Source organism: Equus quagga, chromosome 18 (genome assembly GCF_021613505.1).
Source record: "Equus quagga isolate Etosha38 chromosome 18, UCLA_HA_Equagga_1.0, whole genome shotgun sequence".
Classification (NCBI taxonomy): domain Eukaryota; kingdom Metazoa; phylum Chordata; class Mammalia; order Perissodactyla; family Equidae; genus Equus; species Equus quagga.
In genome coordinates this window covers 8,822,032-8,843,872 of record NC_060284.1, presented here as the reverse complement: position 1 = coordinate 8,843,872, position 21,841 = coordinate 8,822,032, and the positions used below count along the sequence as shown (strand labels likewise).

Sequence of the window (21,841 nt, the reverse complement as noted above, 5' to 3'; positions counted from 1 at the left end):
GGAAAGAGTAAGCTTAAGGTACTTTTGCCTAAACTTGAGGCTTGATCCAAACGGCACAAGAATTGTGGTTCATGATAGCACTTTAATCTTAAAAAACCTAATTTTCTTCCATGAGTTGAGCGATCATGTAACACATTTTTTGAAAGAAATGATGAGTTTACCTTCAACAGGAGTAGAAAATAACCAAATATGCTTCATATCAAACAACCAGAAGGCTAGTGAAACAGATCAAGTTATTCAAGATCACAAAAGAAATTAGGAATTGAATGTAGTTTTCTGGCAGACTTGCAGGCTCAAAGTGCCATTTGGTATTTAACAGAGTTAAACTGATGATTATCGCAAAATGACGTAAGAAATAAAACTTATCAGGCCCTCCAAAAGGTTACTTTCCAAGTGACCAGAAGTGAAATGTGCTTCTTTGCATCTATAATTTCATTATAGAATAAGGCAAAAGACATGCATCAGTGTTACTGTTATATGTAGATTAAAATTTTTTATTTGAAGAGTAAAATGGTCAGATTGAAGAAAATGTTAACTAGGATTTGGAGAATGCAGAGGATATAATTCAAATATCAAGGAAGCTACCAACAAATGAACTTTGTTGCTTTTACTCTTAGCAGTGAATGTACTTTTGACTGGAACATTTGGAGGATTTCATCTTGGCAGCAATTTTCAAAGGAATTTTTCCTGACTTATTTGAACATCTTGTATAATAAAATCCTATCCCTTCACGGAAAAGTCCTGACTATTCAGGGAAGAGGTCTTAGTCACGTAAAAGGCATTTCACATTCCTGCATGAACACTGACTCTGAACTCAGGGAGCTGGATTCTAATTAAAATTAGTGTTTCTCTCTACAATCCTGTCACCTAACTGGAGAAGGCAGATATTGGGGAAAGTCCTGGAGAGGTTGCCTCATTAGGAAATTACAGGGTCACAAGAAAAAAATGCATGCTTAGCAGAACAACCGAGATCCTCCACTTCAATTCCCAGCACATCTGCCCAGTCTTGAAGTCTTTCTTCACTCCACTATCCCACAGCTGAAACGAGAGGCAGTGTGCCGGGGGAAAGGCATCAGGCTGTTCTAGATTAAATCGCAGTGCGGCACATACTTAGCTGCATAACTTTAGAAAAGTCTTCGCTGTTCTGAGCCTCAGCCCCCTCTGTGTGATGGGAAAACCAGTCTCTATTGCATGGGGATTACCAAGAAACTTAAACATGGTGATAGAAGGTGCCTGGCACCAAGTGGGTACCTACCCTCCAACTACATGGGGAAGACAATGATCTGGGAAGCTCTAGCTTGGAACTAATAGACTCGATCCGATTTGAGCTGTTTTGTTTTGTTCTTAGTTTAGCTCAAGTTTGCACTCAGTAGTGACTGAGTATGAAAGGACAAACAGTGGACCTTGTTTCTGCTTTCCAGGAGCCAATTACCTATCCACAGAAAGCACATAGATGAAATGTTATCTAATGTATATTGCAAGATCCGCTGTAGATATATAGGTATTATGTTATCTGCTAGAAAGATACAAAGGTAAACTAAGAAATGTTCTTACTTTAATGGAGGCTACAATGAGTGGAGGAGAGAGACAGAGGGCAGGCACGTTTCTCCTTGGAGTGCCTAGTGTTGTCTATGTGAGTTCTACGTGAACACGACAGACATACTTCCATCATAGCCATTTTTCTCTCTATACTTCTCATCTGAGCTTGACTGTACTCGGTGCCAGCCATGCTAAACAGATGTCGGCAGGTAGCAGCCACCCTTAAGGAAGCCCCCACTCTGTGCCAGGCACTGTTCTGAGCACTTCGAATGCACTATCTTATTTAAACCTCAGAGCAAACCTGTGCGGTCGGGTTATTATCAGCATTTTACAGATGAGAAAACACGAGTCTAGAGAGGTTCACTCGCATGCCTCAGAGCAACAGCCAATGAGTGACAGAACTGGGATGGAAATGCAGGTCTGTGTGCCTCCAAAGTCTTTTTGCCCCTGAAACTCCATGTTTTACTACCTGTCCCCTGTGTATTTCACACAGGAGACCACACAATCTGTGCTCCAAAATACTTATTCATAGAATGATTATAAAGAAGTAAATTACTGGTCTCAAGGCAGCCCTTTCAAGGTGGACTCAGACCGTTTCTGGATTTGCCCTTCCCAGTGGAGTGTGATTTCATAGGAAAGACTGTGTTGATTTGCTGCATTCCCATTTCTAAGTGCAATCCCAGATGTTTTCTCCTAAGACTCACAGCACGTGTCTCTTTAACTCGGTTCTCCAGACTATATAAAGCATTTGCTAAGCGTTGTTAGGACCTTTGGAGATCTCCGTGGATGATCTTACACGGCATAATTTTGTAATCTTCCCTTCCTCGGGCTATGAGTAAGGTTGCAAGAAAGACCATGCTATTTTTATGATTGTTGTTAGAGAAAAAGAACGCTATGCAAGTCTGCAAGCTCTAAAACAAGCAGAACGTAGCAAGAGCGCAGTTCCGGCCCTGGGGGGCATCTGACCCCAAACCACAAGTGGGTGTATTTTGGCACTGCCTCTGTTTCTGTCCCCTCGAGCAGTAGCAGACGATTGATGTCTCCATGTTTTACAGCTGGAGGGAATTTGTGCTTGCTTCTTTTTTCTTAAGATTCGCCTGTATCAGTTAGAGTGAGAGAGAAAGAGAAAGCCTCTGTAAAGAGTAGCAAGGAGTGAGGGAGGGAGCAGTACTAGAAAGTTAAGCCTTTAAAATTTATTTTACTGTTTCTGGCTGCTGCATCAATGTCTAACTGTGAGTCTGAGGGAGACATCTCCAGTTGTGGGTGAGTGTGTTTATATCAAATGAGAATACAGGAAATGCATTCCAAAATCAAATGGAAATAATTTTTGAATCATTGCTCTTTCATTAAACAACCATTAACTGAGTGCCTGTGTAATGAATGATGGTGCCTGCCTGCTAGATGCTCATGGTCTAGCGTAAGAAATAGACAAAGACAGAGGGAGGTAAGTTTTATGACAATGGGCTACCTGTTGTACATGAAATCTGAAAGAGTGCACTTCATCCAGCCTGGTGGGGAGGGGGTCAAGGAAGCGCAGCCTGGAGAAGGTAACGGTGAGTTTTACAAGATGAGTACAAGTCACTGTGGGAAAGAAGCTGGCTGGTTGCCAAGAGGATAGCACACAAATGAGTGTGAAGAACACAAGAGGGCTTATTATGTTTAAAATAGGGAAATAACAAAACAAAAACTCCTATGGAGGCATAATTGGGTGCCCCTTCATTTAACTGCAGAGACAAAAACAAGAGCCAGATTTTGAAGCTAGTTATGCCAAACTAGGGAGTTTGGACTTTGTCCTAAGGAGAGTGATTGAAAGATTATTAGTAGGAACATGATAAAAACCATTTTCTCTTGTAGCTACATGGAGAATAGGTCACAGAAATCTACGTGTGAGGAGAACAGGCTGTTAGAGCAAGAAAAGGTAGTGTCTGTGGGGATGGATATCTAAGTGGTAAAACTGGTGAGGCGCACCGACTGCCCGGAGAAGGTTAGATGGAGCCTGGCAGCTGAGCGGATGGTAGGGCCATTTACCAAGATAACGTCTGCAAGAGGGAGTTTGGGAGGAGTGGCACTCAAGGTAGATTGCGGCATGAGTTAATGCCCAATACTTGGCTGTTTTTCTGTCTATTTCTCTTATCCTCCACTATTTTGTAGAAGTTAGAAGATTGATTTGAGAAATCATTTCAAATCTCAAATCTGCCAGTTCCTGGCCTTCTGATCTTAAGAAGACCACTTACCCTCTACAAGCCTCAGTGTTCTCATTGGTAAACGATGACAAGAACACTTATGTCACAGGGTTGTTGTAAGTAGTGGTTAAAAGAGAAAATGCACTTAGAGTGCCTAACACAAAGTGAGTGTTGAATAAATGCCAACTATTATTATTGTTGTTGTCATTGTCTGTTGAATGCTCACTGAGTACGGGGTCTACACTTTCTTCAACTTTGAGTCCCTCAGGGGCCTTGTCTAGTGGTCTGTACATAATAATGTGTCAAGAACTGATTGTTGAATCGAGCTGAATTGAAATGGTAGAACATAGGAGCTCCAAAGAAAGTTTCTGAAAGAGATGGGGAAGGATTCCTGCCTGCCTAATGTGCAGCTTCAGATAAGTAAATCACATAGGGAAGGGCAAGAGTGACATTTGGGGATGAAGGAGAGGAAAAGAGTAATGCCATTGATTAAGTAAAATGGGAGGTAACTCCTCACAGTGAAAAAAGCAAACTGAGGCGTCTTCACGGACACATGGGCGTTCAAGAGGAATTGGTGATCTAATGTTTTTCTTCTTAGCTCAAGGTTTTATGTCACATCACAAATCACGCAGCATATCATCACGGCAAGAAAAAAACTATAGGGCATCAACTGTATAAAAAGAGTTAAATCCTAGCCTCAAATAGAAACCTCATCCAAGAACAGACCTATTATTCAGTTGACATCATGATTCCTCTTATTTTTCTTTGAGTCATGTGATTTTTTCTGAATGTGAGCCATGTTAATCTTTACATATAAACAAAACAAATACAAGTTATTGCTTTTGCATCTTCAAACTAAACTTGTCCAACAGAGAAATAAAATAATTATATATTTATCAGTAACAGAACATGAATAAAGTATAAACCAACAAGATGGAGCACAAGCTGAAGGGGAAATTCTCTTTGTGCACTGGATTTCGATTTTTCGGGTAATTTGCATGTTGCTGAGGGGCGATTTCAGACGGATCTAGCTACTCTAGGTCAGCAGCACATAAATCTAAGCCAAGGTGTCATGAAAAATGGAAATAATTTCTTTAACACGAGGTAAATTCAGCCGCTCACGCATTTTGTTTTCAGCAAACCTCCCGAAGTCTTGCAGTGCACTATGGCCCACTCTATCCCAGGGCAGCTGCAAACTGCAACCACTCTGTTCACAGAACAAGGGTGCCAGACAGAGGAGAGGGTAGGGATCCCCGAGGGAACCAAATGCATGGGTAAACTACAGCACTTCTGTATCCCATGCCCTACATTGTCTCTCCATTGGGAAAAAAAAAATCCCCAAAAGCACAAATTAAGGCCAGCTTCTTCCTGCAGAATAGCACCAGTCTCTTTCCCAGCGTCTTAGATGAATTTAAAAGCCGGGAGGTTGACTGGAAAATCAGGATCAACACAGAAACATTTTGGTGTTCCTGAGCTTCCTACCCCTCTGCATGGTTTTCCTTAGGCATCTACTATTTATTCTCTAAATAGAGGTTTTTCAGAGGCTTTGGATGTGCCTGTGATCATAAAAGCCCATCCCCTTGGTGTCCTTCATGCCTGTAAGGTGTCTCCAGCAACACAGCCAAGCCTGTTGCTTGTTCTGCTCAGTCAGGTAGCTTGTTGGGCCTGTTCTCTGCCTCCTGGAAACTCAGCTTGGAGAAAGGCCAGGGTGCCACTTGCCAGCGTACATGGTACAGTTCTGCTGATTTTCAGAGTCAACACCCACGGCTTTGCACACTGTGATTACCACCAAAATGAAAGATGGATGGGAACAGTGTTGTGGCTTCATGGCTTTCCAGCCAGATGAAACCCTTGTGAAGCTGCCTTTTCCCACTCTTATTTTGAGTTACTCAGAGAGTTCTAAATGGAATCCTATATCCAAACATAATGGGAGAAAGAAAATATTTCTCTGCTCTTGTTTACAGACTCGTCTATAGTTTGTGTTTGAATATGAGTTTTGGCATATTATGAAACCCAGCAAAACCACCCAGCTAGAAAATGAGAGCTGCTACAAATCAGGCAGCTCAAATGTAAAACAGATCTTTAAAATCTGCTTTATATTCTCTAATGCACCACAGAGAAAATACCAAGAATTTGGAAATTTAAAAACAAAGAGATTATTTAGGGACTTCATTAGAAAATAAGTATCAAGAGCAATAAGCACAATTTATCTTCTGTTGAACCTAGAACTGAACTGAAATGAAGCCAACTTCAGTTATTCCCTGGGCAAAGGACATATCAGGAAGTTTGGATTTGGAAATCTGAGACTTGCTTTCCCCCTCCTCTGCCCCACCACACACACACACAGGATACTGTTCAACAGGGACAAACATACACACATTTGGGTGAAATGACAAATTATAATAATGATCAACTATCGTGCAGAATGGTCAGCGAAAGATCTCGGAGGTCCAAGCAGACCATAACCTGAACCTTTAACATTTAAAAGTCTGTACCAAGTCATGTGTGAAAAGTTCCAGGAAAGAAAGTATTTACTAAATTCTCCACTTGGTCCCTTTTGTATTTCAGGATTCTGTAGAATTCTAATGAAAATGAAGAAAGATCTGAAGTGCCCTTAGAGTCCCTGTAAATGCCCTTTCCCGTTTCAGACGGCCTCAAGCCCTCACCTTTAGCATTTAGACGGGCCTTGACATCATGTTTAGAAGGGCGTTAACGCCACGCTTCAGCCAGCTCTTCATGCCCACAGGCAAAATTGTAAACTATTTTTCTAAGACTTCCAGAGTTGTCGTGACCTGTGCCAAACTATCTTCCTAGTTTCATCTTGGGGCCCTCATTCTCACAACCCCTATGTTCCAGCTTTCTCCAGTGTTAGCTTCTTCTTCCTCTGAAGTAGTCAGGAGAAGGATTTAAGAACTTGGACTCTGGAGTTAGACAAACCTGCATCCGAGGGACAGTTCTGCCATATACCAGGAGTGAAGCCGTGGCAAGTCATTTCACTCATTCACGCTTTCTTGAATTCAACAGTATTCGTTGAGCATCTAGTGTATGTGCCAGACTTTGTGCTGCACATTGAGGATGGAGCAGAGAACAGTTAAAGTTCCTGCACCCGTTAGAGCTTTCTTCTAGTTGGAGGAGACTGAAAATGTCTGATAAGTATCACGATGAAAACTAAAGCAGGTGAGGAGGCAGAGCGCAATGCAGGAGTGGAGAGGAGAGAAGGCTGCGTTTGCCACGCGCCGGACCAGGAAGGCTTTTCTGATAAGATGACATTTGAACAGAGACCTGAATGAAGGAGGAAGTGAGCCTTGCTGCCATCTGGGAGACAGGGGTCCAGGCAGCGGGATCTGCAAGGGAGCATTCTGGGGGTTTTTGAGGAACAGCAAAGCGGGGAAAAGGTGGCTGTAGAGTGATGGATTCGAAAGCGAGTGGTAGGAAATGACGTCACGGAGGAGTGGAGGGCAAAATCCTGCAGGATCTGGAAAGCTGTGCTAAGAACTTTGGGTTTTACTGCAACTGAGATGGGAAGCTGTTGGAAAGTTTGTGGAGAGCGCTGACATTATCTGATTTGTTTTTAAAAGATCACAAAGAGACTGAAAGTAAGACAATGACAGAAGCAGAGAGACCCGTGAAAAGGCTACTGCACAAATTTGAGAGGCGAGAACAGCTTTGACTGGAGTAGCTGTGGAGGAGATGACGAGGCGTGTGTGGTAGGATGACTTCAGGGTCCTCTGCGGGAAACACTCCCTGCTGTCACTGGATCCGTGATCATATGAAGTGGCTCTGAGGATTACACGAGGTTCCTTAGGGTCAAGTGCGCAGGGAAGGTCGTGGCACACAGGAAGTGGCTAAGACAGAGACAGGGTTGTTTCTGCCGTGTCCTCTCTGCAGCCTCCCTCACCATTCGCTTCCACCTGTCCTCATCACCGGCACAATCCTTCTCCACTGGGTTCGCACTGCATGATCTACACCGCACCGTGGCTGCGTTCGTCACAGTGTACATCCTCGCTCTTTCCTCATGCTTTTGTTTTCTCAGCTGGAATGTGAGCTTGGTGAGAAGGGTGACTTTGCCTCATTCTTGAGCCTTCAGAGCCTGACACAGTGCCTTACATATCAAAGTTTCTGAATGCATGCTGGTTGAATGAATAAATGAATGAATGAATGAGCTTAAATCCCACTTGCTCCACAAAGTTTTTTCAACTTACCCTCATCTCTACCTTTACCTGTTGTTTGTATCAGTCATATCATTTAACATATGTGTCACTTAACCTATATTATTTTGCATATAAAATTCTTAATTTTTTGCATCTGTATCTCATTTCCAACTCGATCGTAAAGTCTGATGGAACAGGAATTGTATCTCTTATTCTTTGTATATCTCTTAGAGTATTATGTACATACATGGATCAATTACCATTGTACTGTTAAAAGAAAAGCTTAATGAATACATGCGCAGATGGACTTTAAATTGTTTGATAGACAGTGTATTACACATTTTTGATGGACTGAATGAGTGATGATGGTAGAATATAATTTCTGTTGTTTCAGAGAAACCACAGGGAATCCCAGAAGCACAAGCCAGAGAAATTTTAGAATGTTCGGAATGATGACGGACAATAGGAAGCCAACTATCATTTCAGCACTTGAGACTTAATTAAAACTTAGCTTATTCCTGGTTGCTAATGGGAGGAACAGAAAAAGTCTGACTGTTTTGAATCAGACAGATTTGGGTTTTGGTGTTTTCAGGAAAATGACCTCGGAATAGTTAGACTGTTTGATGAAAGATATGCAGAATGCAATGGGGTATCACTGTAATAGCTAGAAGAGTTATGGACCAAATATAGGAAGAATGTAACAAAGAGAGAGGAGTCCCCTTGAGTTCCTATCTATAGGAACTTAGAAACTTGAGGGAACTCCTGCCAGTTGGAAGACATTTAAATGTCTCAGCCAGCAAATGGTGCAAAATTCTATCAAGGGACGTAACAGCCTAAGGGTGAGTTGGGTGGGGGGAGTGGGTTCAGATCTCTGTGAGTGGACAGAAGAATTAAGTATATATCAATTAAATTTGAAGGACACAGGTGGCGAGACCACCCCAATTGAAGAGTGTATTAGTTTTTTTATTGCTTTCTAACAGACTACCACAAACTTGGCAGCTTAAAGCAACACAAATTTTTATCTCACACTTCCTTTGGGGGAGTCTGGGTATGGGTGAGCTGGGTTCTCTGCTCAGGGTCTCACCAGACTGCCATCAAGGTGTCATCGGGGCTATGATCTCATCTGAGGTTTGAAGGTCCTCTTCCAAGGCCAGCAGGAGGGTGCTGTTGCTGCTTCTTATCTCTTTTAAGGCCCACCTGATTAGGTCAGGATTGCCCAGGAAATTTCCCCATTTGATTAATTCTTATTCATTCTATCTGGAAATTCATTACATCTGGAAATTTCTTTTTGACATATAACGTAACAATCACAGGAGGGATAACCCCTCATGTTCATAAGTTCTACGCATACTGAAGGGAAGACCATTATAGAGACTGTGTGCACCAGGGGCAGAAATCTTGGAGGCCCTCTGAGAGCTCTGTCTACCACAGAGGGCACTGACTTAGGGAAACAGGGCTCAGCGTGTTCCAAGAGCATCGCAGATAAAGGTCCATTCATGTCCGGTTGATAACCTGGTTTTTAAGAAACCTCAGCAAGCTGAGAAGACAACCCACAAAATTACTTGGGAAGGTAACATCAAAATTGTTGGGGATGATATAGCTGTGTCCTTATCTTTTAATGATGCAAAATTTAGCATTATGTACAAAAACAATGAAAATATAAAAGTTATAGCAATAAATTATCCTTAGGGATCTGTGTTTATTTTGAATTTTAATTATTTGTACTGTTTAAGAAAATTAGGTCTAGTACAAATTAGAATAACAGGTTAACCTTGTAACTCCAAGTTAAAATGAGTAATTGAGTCACTGCTTTAGCTTGTCATTTCAGATTGAAATCTTGCTTGGAACATATCTATAAATTTAATTTATAGATATAAATTTAATTTAATTTAACGTCATATCTATAAATTTAATTTATTAGATTTATAAGAATTACTTAAGTTCCTGAGAAGTTTGTTACGTCATGCGACCGAAGTACTTAAAAATATATATATATATTACATTAATAAATGTGGCAAAATATTCAAGGAACTTAACTTGTAAAATCTTCCTTTAAAGTAATTATAAAATTTGCTAGATTTATGAATATATTAATAAAATTTATAAACTAACATGCAAACCTAAGAAAAACAAAAGTTTCAAATAAATTGAACACTCATTTTGCACCAAAATAACTTTGAATAGCCTTTCTCTGGGCATAATAATTGCCCTCAAGAACATAAAAATACTCATACTTAACAAGTTTCAACTCTGCTATTTTGTGTGACTTTCATCAAGTCACTCAACTTCTCTTCGCCTCAGGTTCTAATCTGCAAAATGGGAGTCCTCATATTAACTGCACTATTGTTCTAAGGAGTAAATGAGATATTATGCGTAAAATGCTCGGCACATGTTAGGCTCTCAATAATGAGACCTTAAAGAAATAAAAAGAAAGCTGGGTCTTCTCCTGAAGAGAAGGACAGAAGCTTTGCTTGCAGTCCATCCACGTCACAGACACTTCAAAGTTCAATCCTTCATGGACCCTCTTCAATAACAATTCATTTGTTACCTTTCCAGGCACAAACGATGCTTAGAGAATTAATTTTAATGCCAAAGGTAGCACAGTAACCCACGCCAAATCCCAGGAGAGGCTGACCACACCCTTTAGATCTTCGCCAGAAGGTGGCTGCAGGAAAGCAAGAACAAACAATGTCCCATTTCTGTCCTTGAAACCTGAAGCTCAGAGGACAGAAAGTGAGCACCAGGCTTCAAGGACTCGATGCAACCAGTCTCTGAGCCAATAGCTGGCAGCAAATTACCGGAATGGGATGTAAAACACTAGGAGAAGGGACAAGTTAGTATTCCCCCTAAGCTAATAGTCGCCTGGTGAAATGTCACTGTACTTGTGTCAGAAGGAGCGGAGGAATGCAAGCCTGTCTGGGCAGACTGCGAACAGAAAACCCAGGAGAGAGTGGACCCAGTCCCTCGGCAGGACTGAGAAAGCAGTGTGCTTAATATAGACTGATCCACTTTTCTCATGTTCCTGTATTTGGGGACTGAAAACACTATCAAGAATAAAAGTGCATAATGAATTATTCCGATCACATAAAAATCTTCATATGTGTTTAATTTTTTGAAAAAAGGCAATGATTTTTGATGATAACCCTGGAGGGAAACAAACACAAATATAGAAAGGTGTGTGTGTGTGAGAGAGAGACAGAGGTGGAAAGGAGAAATGGAGGAACAGAGAGAGAGTCTCAGAGAAAGAGAACAGAGGGGACAGATCAGAGAGAAGCCGTGAGGTCACCCAGACACAGAGAAAACAAGCATGAAGAGGTGACGTTGAAACACAGAGAGGCCCACCACTGAAAACTCGGGAGACGAAAAGTAAGGGAAAACTCTGTAAAAACATATATACGGTTCAAGGAGCCAAGGAGCCAGCCACAGGACCTGGGAGAAAAAAGAGAGAAAGGAAGATAACACAGGGCAACATTCAATTTAGTCAATATTTACTGAGTGCCCTCAGGGAACATAGCAACCTTCTGGAACTGAAGTGGAAACAAATTCAATTCTCTGTTGGGGAGGGTGGGGAAGTTCAAGTCTGCCAAGCTGCCTGGGGCTGAGGAGGGGAGTACATGCAGGTCCACACTCTGCTCTGCCTCCAGACCTCCAGATGCTGGCCCAGCAATTCCCTGTCTCCTTGGGCTGACCTACAACCCTCTCTTCGCCATCTCTGTGGAGGAAAAACAAATGTTTAAAGAGAGGCAAAGATCAAGGCGTTATATAAATTTTTTGTACTTGTAATATCAGGTCTAAAACTAGTGTTACTAGTAACACCATATTTATTTCTCAATTAGACATAAAAATCTAAGATCTTAAATATTTAGATAATAAAAAATATTTAGATATTAAAAAAAGAAAAATATTAACCTTTTTTTATAAGGCTGAATCAGAGGCCACTTTCATTAGACTCCCCCCATGTCTTGACATACGATAACATATAGTAGTTTTAAAACAAATCTCTATTTCAAAAAATTCAGCTCAGAAAGTATCTCTTAGGAATATCAGAGCACACAGACACATATCTGGTTGAAATGTCTCTGAAATACCTGCAGAAAGGGAAATGTAGTTATATGACTCACGGTGTCCATAAGATAAAAATAAACCAGAGGTTTAGAAGAAACACAACTATTCCTGGCAGTGGGGTCTATGAAGTAGACTTGCCAGGGAAAGACACAATCGTCAAAACTCACTACATCTCAAAGGGAACTCACACCCATTCACAGCAACCCAACTGATAAACCTAAAAGAAAGAAGACACGTAGCAGAATCATTTCTGGGAATATTAGCTTACCTTTACCCTTCCTATATTTTTCTTCCTCTCTGCTGGACCTTTAGTATTTGCTGGCCTCTGGGAATTTTGTAGGGTGGAAAACAGAAGATGCTCAATGTAAAGGGTCCTTTGTGTTGTGTAAAAGTGAGAAATTGTTGAAGAACCTATGCTACTATGATCCTAAGGATGGAGGGTGAAAGAGTAACTTTGAGAAACTTGGAAAGAGGCAACTATGTCTCCCAGACCAAAAAGAGAGTCAAAGTCAGGGTCCATGCATTGCTCATTAGCAAAACTAGCGCTCCAGGGAGGTGGCACGTGACAATGGGAACGTGTGTTTGATGTGCCAGGAGAGTGGCACCCTAAGTCCCAGAGTTCCAAACTTCGCCAAAGATCCCGTGCCTGCAATACGAGCTGGAGTGTGAGAGCGGCCAGGTCGGAAGGATCAACTCACACAGGACACGGTCTGGAACAGTGAGAATCTCAATGGCACTCCGTGGGTCAATGACCAACGACTGCCTCTCAGGTGATGTGGCACTACCTACAACTAGCTCTAGGACCGCAGCGCCAGTCCGTCGTGTGGAGTCCCAATGGTGACTGTGATTGAATTTTCCACCACCCTGGCAGAATAGGCTTAGAGAACAATTTTAATTGATTTTGTAAAAATAAATAAGTGAGATATTTTATATGTATCCGTGTTTGTGGTCTGAATGTCATACCTGCCACACAAACTTTGACATCACATAGAGCTAGGCCAAGGAACCTGTGGGCGCCTTACTTAATTTCTCCAAGTCTCAATTTTCTTATCTGCAGAAAGGAGACCAAAGTAGAAATTAATTCATAAGTTGCTCTAAGTAGTGCAGATTAAGTAGATGCTAAGTTTCAGAGCCTGGAACACGTAAGTACTCAAGAGCAGTGGTCATTCTTATTCAGTTTTAAAAATGAGTCTACTAGAAATGAGACAAAACTTTGATACAAAGCTTTCAGCCATTGCACAAACACAAGCATTGCAAACAGGGAAACACCATCAGTGACGCACACTGTTTACAAGAAAAAAAATAAATTATTAATGCTTCTTCAAGAGTAATACCACTATCCCTTGTAGGAAGAACAATATGAGAATATGGCCAAGAAAAATACCAACACAGGCCATGCCCAGTGAGACCAGCACGTCTGACAAAACACCAGCCCATGGGGAAGAATAATAGAGGAGCAATTCCAAGTGCTTAATATGGTAATGGCTTTGGAAAAGTCAACAGCCACCCTTCTCCTCCTCCTTTTTCCACTCCCTTCATCCAACACAACCTCATCTGAGGCTAAAGATATTTATAATTCTCTGGGTGACTAACTGTAGCAAACCTGACAGGCAGGCTGGTAAACTTGATAAAATTATCTTAATATGACAGATATATGTCTCAAATGGAATGTGGGAGGGGAGCAGGTGCTTTAATGTTTGATAAGCTAAAATAGCACTTTGAAAATGGAATGACCCCACCAAGGGATTTAACGGTAGAGCCAATTTCTGGTCGGATAAGCCTCCAGCTATAAGGTAATCAGGTTTGCATTCACATTAGAAATCTTGGTGTGACCCCAGGATCTCCTCATTCTTGCCTTCCTCTATCCTACCCAAATCGTTTGGTACCAATCACTGGTCCCAGGTCTATCGCCCAATGGTAACATGTTGGAAAAATCATAATTTAGCAATTCAACAAATATTTCTTGAGCCTTTGCTAAGAACCTCATACTGGGGACACAGAGATGGACATAATCATTGCTGTCAGCCCCATCTCAAAACCCTGGAGCAGCCTTCCCCAGCTTCAAACAGCGAGGCCCATTCAGTCCTGCCCACCACCTGAGCCACATCCTCCGGCTCCAACCACCCCAAAGCCTGCCTGTCATGGTATTTATTAAAGTCTAATATGGACAAGGAAGAGAGGACTCTGACACAAATGTTGTCTATTTGCAACCTAAGCATAGACAATCTTGAGCCACTGAGGAGTTTTGTTAATCTGGAGAGTAATGAGCCTAGAAGTTTCTATCTTGCCAGTTGGGAGAGCTTCTTCAGGATCTAGACTGGCCTCGTGGGTGTATCTAATGACAATGTAATGTCCTCTATCTTTCCAGCCATGTTTAATTATTTACAAGTAAACAGTCCATAGATTCTGAATGGTGATACCCACCCTTGAGGAGAAGATATGAGGCTGGAGGAGAGAGACAATCACACAAATAAATATAAATAGTGTAATAAATGCCATTAAAGTTATATTCTTAGAATGTACAGAAAAGAGAACAATAAAATCTGCCTGGATGGAAAACTCTTCATGAAATAGATCATAAAAGATGCTTGCATGATGAATGAGAGTCTGAGAGGTGGAAAAGGGTATTCATGGATGAGGAAACAGCCTCAGCTAGTAGCACAGATGTGTGAGAGGGAACAGTCTAGTCAGCGAACGGCAAAACAGTTAAGCATGCCAGCGTGGTGGAGGACCAGGAAAGACCAGGGTCAGTGGCAGAAATGCAACTGAAAAGGTGCTTGGGACAGTCGAGAAGGGCCTTGTCCATGTTGAGAGGTTTGAATAGAGCTTGAATAGAGCTTTTCTTAGACGTGCCTGATGAGGTAAGGAGAACGCGTTCTAAGTTAGAGAGCATGGAGGCAAAGGGAGTCGTTAGAAATCCAGTCAGGCATTCAGAGCAGAGAGGCTGAGCCAGAAATAAGAGTATCCACCCTCTGTCCTGCTGCCTGGGTGAATACACAGATCCAGGTTTGAATTCTGGTGCCTTCACACTACCTCGGCCCTGTGTCGGGCTGTGGGAACACCTCAAGCACCTCCAGTCTGATCGAGCCGCCAGTGCCCTCTGGTGGTGACCCACTGGATGTCCCGAAGATGTGAACCATCCAATTCCTCACCCATTTCCGAGCATCTGCCATGTGCTGGCTTCTGAGACAGCTGGGGGAGACACAGATCTCCAAGAAGTTGGTTTTTCACTCAAGAAGCTCACAGTTTAGGATGTGGGGCACAGAGGTGAACACATCAGAATAACAGTGTGTGGTCAGTGCCAAAAAAAATTGTGCAATCAGAAATATGCATAAGACAGTTCATACGGAAGACAAATGATTATCTTTTGGGTCTGGTGGCTTTGATGGTGGTCTGAGGTCTGGGCTGGCACTGAGAAAGGCCTCCTGGACGATGTGATTGGGCTCTGAAAGTAGATTAGGACTTCACAAGGCAATTAATGGAAAATGAGCTTTCCAGGAACAGAGATCAACACAGGTTATTTGGAGAACTGCAAGTAATTCCGATTTCTAGAAGCATCAAGTGGGAACAAAATTAGGTAACTTTTGCAGTGGACCTTTCTGAGGGAGTCTAAATGGTACCCAGTGTTTCCCAAAACTGTTCCGTTCAGCAAGCATTTATCAAGCATCTTCTATAGGCAGTGTGATAGGGAATTAAATATTGTGCTGGCCCTCAAGGTGCTTACAGTCAAGCACTAAGACAGAAGTTCAGACAGAGATGTGAAGGAATACTTCCTATAAAATGCAAGTTATACACAAATAGCAGTTGGCAGCAAAGGAAAAGAGGCATTTACATTGAAAGGGACAGTCAAGGAAGTCTTTCCAAAGTAGGAAGCACTTGAGTTGAATACTGAAAAACAAATGAGTAGGAATTTGCCAAATGGCAGTCAGGGTCCGGTGTGCCCCCGTTGTTTCTGTGATGTGTGATGCGAACTGGCTGAACGTCTTCTTGCCCCTCTGGGTGCATTTTACTCTCTTCCTCTGACTCCTCTTCTTCCTCCTACCCCTACTGTGATTGATCCACCACCGCCCCCCCACCCCCACCAGGTTCTGTGCTCAGCCCTCGCATCTTTGCTTGGTTCCCTCTCGGGGACTTCATTCACACCCAGGGCTTCCACTTAAGAGTACCTCACTTTTTACCCAGAAAGTCAGCCTATCCCTAATGAGACTTGCTCCAAGCAGAACCCACCATCATTAACCTCTGAATCCTCACCTCTCCTTGCTTGGTTGTCCCACCCACCCTTTAGTGGTCTGATTTTATAAGTCGAGAACCTTGAAAAGACCCTTACTTACTCCTTTCCTCTCTCCAGCATCCAGTGCCTCTACAAGTTCTGCAACATTCGTAAATCATTTTCTTTGTGTCCACTGTTACAGCCTGAAATGGATTCCTCATAATCTCTTGCCTGGTTGACTGCAGTGGCCTCCTAATCTGTCTCTCTGCTTCTAGCTCACTCCCTCAGTTCACCCCGCTTCGTGACTGCTAATGGGGTGTTCCTAACAAGCAAGTCTAGCAAGTCCGATCTTGTGTCATATGCCACCCTACCCATCCTGCTTACAATGCCTCCATGTTCCCTACAACCTTCAACATCAGGTCTCAGCTCCTTAGGGTGGCAGACAAACCCCTCTGCTAACCTCTCTAGCCTCATCTGTTGTCCTCTGCTTCCAGGAGTTCTCCAGAAATTCCACACTGATTGCAGATCCCCTAAACATGTTGTTTCGTACTTTCCTGCCTAAGAATACTATCATGTAGAATGTTCTCCCCACCACTCTTCCCACGTGGCAAACTCCAATTTATCCCTCAAAACTCAGTTCCATGCCACATCCCCCCAGTGAGCCTTCCTGGGCCCTCCCTTTTGGGTAGATGACCACTTTCCTTCCTGGGCTACTTCTGGACCATAGATGTGTATCTATTATTATGTCATTTTGTGATGTTCTGCTTACCTGTCTGCGTCCCTTGCTCTAGGCTAGAGCAGTAGTATAGCAGAGCAATTAAGAAAGTGGAACCAAATCCCAGCTCTGCCACTTACCAGAGTGAACTTGGGCAAGTTGTTTACTTCTCTTTGGCTTGGTTTCCTCATCTATAAAATGGGGATGACAGTAGTACCTGCCTCATGAAGTTGTTGTCAGGTTAGTGTATATCAAGTGCTTTGAGCAGTACTTGGCGTATAGTAAGTGCTATACAAGAATTTGCTATGATTTTCAACTATGAGTGTCTTTATGTTAGGAAATTAGGTCTTATTCATCTCCATTTTCCAGGGTCCAGCACAGTGCCTGACACAGAGAGTATGCTTGTTGAAAGGAAGAAAGGCTACATCTTTGGCTCCTCCCTTCTCCTTGACCCAGTACCTAGCAAATCCCTGAACCCTACTGGACTTTCCTCTTCAATGTCCCCTGTATTTACCTTTCTTTCTGTAGTAACTGTCACCATTCCTTCATTTATTAAACAAAAAGTTTATTAAGGACCAACGGTCTAAAAGGCATCACTCCTCTTGCTGAGGATGCTGCTTCAAACACGACAAAGTTCCTCTGCTATGGACCTTACATTCTAGCAGATAACACAGACAGTAAATAATAGCATATTAGTTATTTGATCATAAATGTGATATATATATGATAGGAGGAATTTAACGTAGTCTTGAAGGTTAGGAAGTTTCTCTTAGAGAGGAAATTCCACTGATATATGAAAGACTAGAAGTAAATAAGTAGCATGAGATGGTAGAAGGAAGCTGTGGTGGCAAACCTCCAGGCAGAGGGAACAGCATACACAAAGCCCTGAGTCAGGAAGAATTCTGGCACATAGAGATTTTGAGTTCCTTGTGTCTGGATTATTCCTACAAATGATACCTGATGTCTGCACAAGATGACCTTCCACAGGGCTCTAGAATTAAACTTTCTATCTTGTTGATTCCCTGCTCAGAAACCTTCCATTACTCTCTATCGCCTACTGAATGAAAGGTTAATTCCTTAGTTATTTTTCATGACCCAGTGCCATAAGGGCTCCAGTAATGGCCCAGTTTTATCTCCCATAGATCTTCTGCATCTATACTCAACAATAACCCTCATGTCCTACTTGATATTCCCCACACATTCCTTATTCTTTTTTACTTTCTCAAACTTATGTTGTTATTGTCCCAAAAATGCCTTTCTTCTCTATTCCTATCAATGCTTGTTGTTCTGCAAATATTTATTTGTTCTATGGGTGATGTGCTTTGACATTTTCTATTCTAGTCTATTCTACTTCATTCCATTTCAGTTTTTTTTTTTTTTTTTTTTAAAGATTGGCACCTGGGCTAACAACTGTTGTCAATCTTTTTTTCTTTTTTTTTCTGTTTTATCTCCCCAAACCCACCCTGTACATAGTTGTATATCTTAGTTGCAGGTCCTTCTACTTGTGGGGTGTCCATTTCAGTTTTTAAGACAAGCAAGTTGTAACCTACTGATGCAATTTCACATCCCATTAATGGATCTTGACCCACAGTTGAAAACATTGCCCCAAATAACCTTAAAGATTTTTCTGATATATGATTCCCGAGTGAGGTTGGCTTTGGTAGATTCTAAGTTTTCTTCCAGCAGTAGCATCCTCTAACTCAATTACATCTTGGTTATTGGGCATCTGTATCCTCTGAAGACAGGATGGTAAAATTCTGCATGAGCACGTGATCACTGGGGGAGCTAATATTACAGAGCCAAAGCCCCCTGAGGATACTTGGCAATGCATCTTAATTTGTAGGAGATGTCACACTTTGCTGTTTCGATCCTGGTAATGTTCTGAACTGAAGTTGCTAATCATATTGAGCTGTTCCAGATCACATACCGGGCAAAGATGTACATGGGAGAGTATTTGTTCCAGCTGTAATGGAGTGAAAAAGCAAAAAATAACAAGCCCAAACCTCCATTAACAAAGAAATCCATGGCAATCAGATGCAACTGTAGCTCATATTATGTAATAAGTGTATCTTAGCAAATAGATTTGCTTTATATTGGCCCAAAGAGACTACTTGAATCTCTTGTAATAACCACTTCTCAAACTATCTGTTTTTCAAAATCGATTTCATATCTTGGGTTAACTTTCAGTAGCGCATTTCAGTATTTCAATATTCTTCCACTTTAGATTTTGCAATGTCAACACCTGGGTCAATTTACCATCTTGTTAATGTTCTTTATCTTTAGCCCAGATTACGTTCCTATGTTTCATTTTTCTGTATCTCCTACTGCCAAGTGGACATGACTATGACAATGACCTCCAGACACCCCAAACCCATCAATCCAAAAGTCAATTCATTATCATCATCCTATATCAGCTCCCCCTACCCCTTCACCTTACTTTGATTGGAGAATGGCACGCCATCTCTCCACTTAAGTCAGAGAACACAGGCATCGGGTTTGACTCCTCCTTCTTCAACTAACCTGACACAAATTCCTCTTGATGTTACATCCTATATGCTTCTCAAATCTGTCTACCTCTCTCCAGCCTCCCTGCCTCTCCTGATGTTCAAGCCTCTTTAAATGGTTCTCTTACTATCTTTCTTAGTGCATTTCACGAAGTGGCCAATCTATCATGTCATTCTCCAGCGGGAAGTCATCCAGTTAACTACTATTCCCTTTAGGAGAGAGTCCAACAGCAAGAACCCAAAATTGCTTGCAAAGCCCTTCCTGATCTGTCCTCTGCTAACCTTTTCTGCCTCACTTTCACTCTCTCCTTTCCAACTTTCTTCCATCCCACCTCTCTCCCTCCATTCATATCCTACCCTCCAATCATTAAAACACTCCATTTTGTCTGGAACATTCTCCTTTTTACTGGAGAGTTCTTACTCTTCCTTCAAGCCACATCTTGGATATCTCATGGAAAATGTTCCTGGAGCCTTCTAAGTCCAGGCTTCTAAGACAGGCTCCTCAGTCCTCCGTTAGTGCCCTGTAGCTCGCCATTACACTCTAAATCACCTATTCACTTCAGTCCACTAGTGTGAGCACAGGAGTTATTCAGTATTATATACCTGTTGCCTAGCACATAATGTGTATGTGCTAGGTGTATGGTTAATATTTCCAGAATGAACAAATAACATCTGATTTTCTGTCTGCCAAGTGGTAAGGGGACTCTCCTATGGGAGAACCCTATAGTGTTCAGCTGTGCTGATGACTGGGAGGTAAGTCTATCTGAGACTGGGATGAAATAGTATCAAAAAACTATTTTGACTGTAGATTTACGTCATGATCTCCAACGAGCTTATCAGTAATGTAACTTACTTTTTAAGAAAAAATCTCCATCTGTGTTATGTGTCATACTTCACAAACTCAGGAGAAGGTAAAAAGGAGGGAGCTATTTTTGGTTCTTTAAAATCCCAAAATTTCATATAGTCTCTTTTCTTAGACAACTAAATTTTGCTTTTTACTAGACTCATCACGGCTAATATCTAGATCACTGGGGCTTTTACTAGTTTCATTTACTTATTCTCATTCATCTATTTCTCATTAATTAAACACCTACTAAGTGCCAGATACTGGAGATACTAGGTGGGTAAGATGTCATCCCTCCCATCAAAAACCAATCAATTCAATGGCTGGGAGGAAGGAAAAAAGCAGACATGTGGGCTGTTATGATCCAGATGCCCTCCAAACTCATGCAAACTTGAACTTAGCCAAAGAATTCCAAAGGGGGATAAAAAATGTTAAGGAATGAGAATGTTTTCACTTGTGTATGAAAAAACAAAATAAGCTTTATGAGTGATAAATATTCTGAGGGAAGAACATACAGCAAACAGCAGATACCAGAAGGGGAAGGATTTCCTCTTATGGAACGGTAAAGATTCTCATTGTATTAGTTCACATTTAGTCAGAGCTATTTGAGTTAGTTACCATCTTGTTGAATTCTATTCATAATTGAAAAGCAAATGGTCTAGCAGAGTGTAGACATTTATTCAAAATATTTAGGCAAAATATAGCCAAAGTGATGAGAGTTTGTGGTTAGTCACAGATGGTCAACACTTACAGCTTGTGAATTATTAAATTGTGTCAGTGGTGAGGATGCTGATGCTGATACCAGAAAATAAAAATGTATTCTGAAGGATTTTTGACTCAAGCAAAATTGGAAATGAGCAAGACTTTTCTGAACAGAATGATTCTGCAGTTTTCACAAGCCAAGAACTCTTCAAAATCCATCTCTGAGTCTCTGGCATAAATATTTAGAGCCTCATTGAATTTCTTGCTATTCCCTTAACACCCTGTGCTTTATGATACCTTATGCCTTTGATGTTCTTTCTGATTAGAATAGCCCCCAGCTCCTCAGTGCCTGTTAAACTCAAATATCATCTCTTCTATGAAGCACTACAACAGGATAAATGGAAATCTCTCGGGCTAAATTAATTCCTCCCTACTCAGTGCTCACAGCATTTTGTGATTTGCCTTTCAAATTGCACTTATTACATTATATTATCCTTATTGGTGGCTGTATTTTTGTTCCCTAATAGACCATGAGCTACTCATTGGATCTGCATCCACAGGACCCAGCAGTGCCCGATACAAATTAAAACCTCTTTCTAGATAGGTTTAATGGCTGAATCATTCTATTTTTTTCCTCCACCTCTTCTGTTTCACTGTAGTATCAAGGTCATCTTCTCCAGTTTTGGCTAACTTCATGATGCACATTATTTAAAAGTTCTAATCTAAAAATTAAAATATATAAATAGTTTCAAGTTTATCTTGGAAAAAGCAAGAGGTTGTAGTTTTAAGATCCATCTCTGTCGCTAAGAGATCATGCGATTTGGCACAATCGATTTACCTGTCTTGGCTTCAGTTTCCTCATCTAGAAAATGAGGACATTGCTAAATGATCTCTAAATTCTCTGTCTTTGCTAATTCTATGACCCAAT

The 21,841-nt window shown here is 41.5% G+C and overlaps 1 protein-coding gene across 4 annotated transcripts in view; it reads left to right on the top strand.

Moving 5' to 3' along the window:
* The window catches only part of PTGER3 (prostaglandin E receptor 3), a 172,795-nt gene that overhangs the window by 138,965 nt on the left and 11,989 nt on the right, over window positions 1–21,841 (top strand). The window lies entirely within an intron of this gene.